At 46.2% G+C, this 2742-nt stretch overlaps 1 long non-coding RNA gene across 1 annotated transcript; it reads left to right on the top strand.

Moving 5' to 3' along the window:
* Nucleotides 1-1376: 1376 nt before the first annotated feature.
* On the top strand, nucleotides 1377-1683 carry LOC124293277. The gene is made up of 2 exons (XR_006903185.1): nucleotides 1377-1499; nucleotides 1552-1683. It is a non-coding gene; the product is annotated as an uncharacterized LOC124293277 (long non-coding RNA).
* The last annotated feature ends 1059 nt before the right edge of the window (nucleotides 1684-2742 follow it).

The following is a 2742-nucleotide window of genomic DNA, read 5'->3' on the forward strand; positions in this document are numbered from 1 at the left end:
AGACAAGTGGTACACATACAAAAAAACACAAGTACAAACACGCCCAGAGAAAAACGAGTCGTGGCGAATCAGAAACAATCAACTATACTTCCACCGCCCTAACCCCCTACACTCAAACCTCCTACCAGACACAAACCCATGGAAACTAGTCATACCCAAAGACAAAATAACACACATACTACACGAAAACCACGACGTAACACAAGCAGGACACTTAGGGATCGAAAAAACATACCAACGAGTAGCAAAAACATATTATTGGCCAGGGATGTACAGAGACACAGTAAACTACATAAAAAAATGTGACACATGCCAAAGAACAAAAACAATACAAGCGCGACCGGCAGGACTAATGGGCATGAGAATTATCGAAGAACCATGGACAGTAGTAGCCTCCGACATCATGGGCCCACTCCCACGATCAAAAAAAGGAAACCAATACATCATAGTGTTCGAAGACCTATACACTAAATGGGTGGAAATCATACCGACACGCAAAGCAAACGCCAAAACAGTAGAACAGACATTCCACTCACACGTAATATCACGATGGGGTACACCACGCATACTACTGACAGACAACGGCACACCATACATAAACAAACTCATACGCGAACTGACACAAAAATTCAACATAAGACACGCAACAATCCCCCCATACCACGCACAAGCCAACCCCGTAGAGCGAGTCAACAGAACCGCTAAAACAATGATCCAAGCCTACGTAAACAACGACCACACAGAATGGGACATACACTTACAAGACTTACAATTTGCAATCAATACATGTACACACACATCAACTAAACACACACCAGCCTTTTTAAACCTAGGAAGGGAATTAAATCCCACACAATGTCTAAGAAATCAGTTAGAGAACCACGACGAAGTAGAATTACAAGACACAGACAGATGGACAGACCACTTGAGACGACTACAAATACTTAGAGACGAAGTACAGAGGCACTTGATAGAAGCAAACGAAAAACAAGCACACTACTACAACCTACGAAGACGAGACATTCAATTCAAGGAGGGAGACAGAGTACTAAAAAAGAACCACACACTCTCATCCGGACCAGAACGAACGACAGCTAAGTTAAATAAAAAATTCATAGGCCCATACATAATCACTAGAAAAGTCTCACCCACAATATACGAATTAACAACAGAGAGCGGTAGAAATATAGGAAAATGTCATATAGAAGACCTAAAATTATATACATAATCAAATAACACACCCCGAAAATAAACTAACATGTGTATTCACTCCACAGAAACACAACATGGAAAATCAGCAAACAAAAATACCGGCCCTGATGACCCTGCGACTGACGAGACCGACGACAACGACGACACAAACAAAAAAAAAAAAAAAAAAAACACCACTATTACAAACACCAGGACAGGCCCCACACCCACACAAATACGGACGCGACGGCACACACCAGACGGAGACCCGACGAACCCTACTACCGACACCCCCCACATACAGAAAGGTAATACAGACCACCACGACGACAACACACTTAACAACCACTGCACCCACAGCCACACAGAGACACTCACAAACACACACAACGATGACCACACACACAAGTACACCCTCCGGACCAAGGCAATGACCAATGGCAAAACCAAAAATTCAAGTACAAAATAATATAAGAATAGAATAAGTTTATATAAGAGGAAAAAAAAAAAAAAAAAAAAAAACATGATTCTGATTAAGACACACGAGACTAAGTAGAATAAGTAGATATAAGACGACCTACAACCCACACCAAACACACACCCCGCAAATACAACCCAACCTCCATCCCTTAACCCCGACAGATCGGAGCAGACAACACAGAAACAACAAAAATAACAAAAGGAGAATACACAGACGAAAGGACCACAAAATCCGTCACCGAAACCGGCTCACCCTATAGGCCTCGCCCCGCGTGGGGAGGGGGGAGTTGTGACGTTGCACCTAGAGTGCAAGTCACAACAAACCCCAAACCCGCGGGGAAGAGCCGAACGGGTGAGCCCTGTCCCGTCGGGAAAGACCCGAACATCACCGAAGCCCCCCCGACGCTCGGCAGAGCCGAGCGCCAGATTCAGTACGATCACGGCCGTAGCAGCAGCCACACCGGCGTAGACGAAACCCAAGAGCGAAAGCGAGAGAGAGAGAGAGAAAGAAAGAGAGAGAGTCACCGACACACACACACACACCGAACACCCAGCTACCCTCCACCGCACCTCCAGACCTCCACACACACACGTCGACGTAACCAGGTTAGCCTGCCTTCCATCGCCGATCTGCTCCTCCCCTCGCAATACCAACCCTGTCTACCACACACTCCCCGTCACTCTACACCACCCTCCCCCCGCCATATCAACCCTTCCGACCCCACATTCCCCGTCACCTCCCACACTCCTTTCCCCCCCCCTGCGCGCGTATCTGTAAGTTAGTATTAAGCAACGCTAAGGGCTGAGGCGTGATCAGCCACCGCTTACGTCTACAACCCTTTTGTAACTCTTAATTTAAGTCGAGCCCTGGTGCGAAAGAAAAAAAAATACACACACTAAGTTTTACCGATCATATCCGCCCCGTCTCTAATTGTCTTCCCCACCCATATTATTCGTGCGGACTCAAAACCCGTCACAATGGTAAGCCCGGCCAACACTATCCGTTCGATAACGCGGGATAGCCATTTTAAGTGCGAACGAAAATCGGTGGTCACTACAATAATGTCGTCG

Source organism: Neodiprion lecontei, chromosome 3 (assembly GCF_021901455.1).
Source record: "Neodiprion lecontei isolate iyNeoLeco1 chromosome 3, iyNeoLeco1.1, whole genome shotgun sequence".
Classification (NCBI taxonomy): Eukaryota; Metazoa; Arthropoda; class Insecta; order Hymenoptera; family Diprionidae; genus Neodiprion; species Neodiprion lecontei.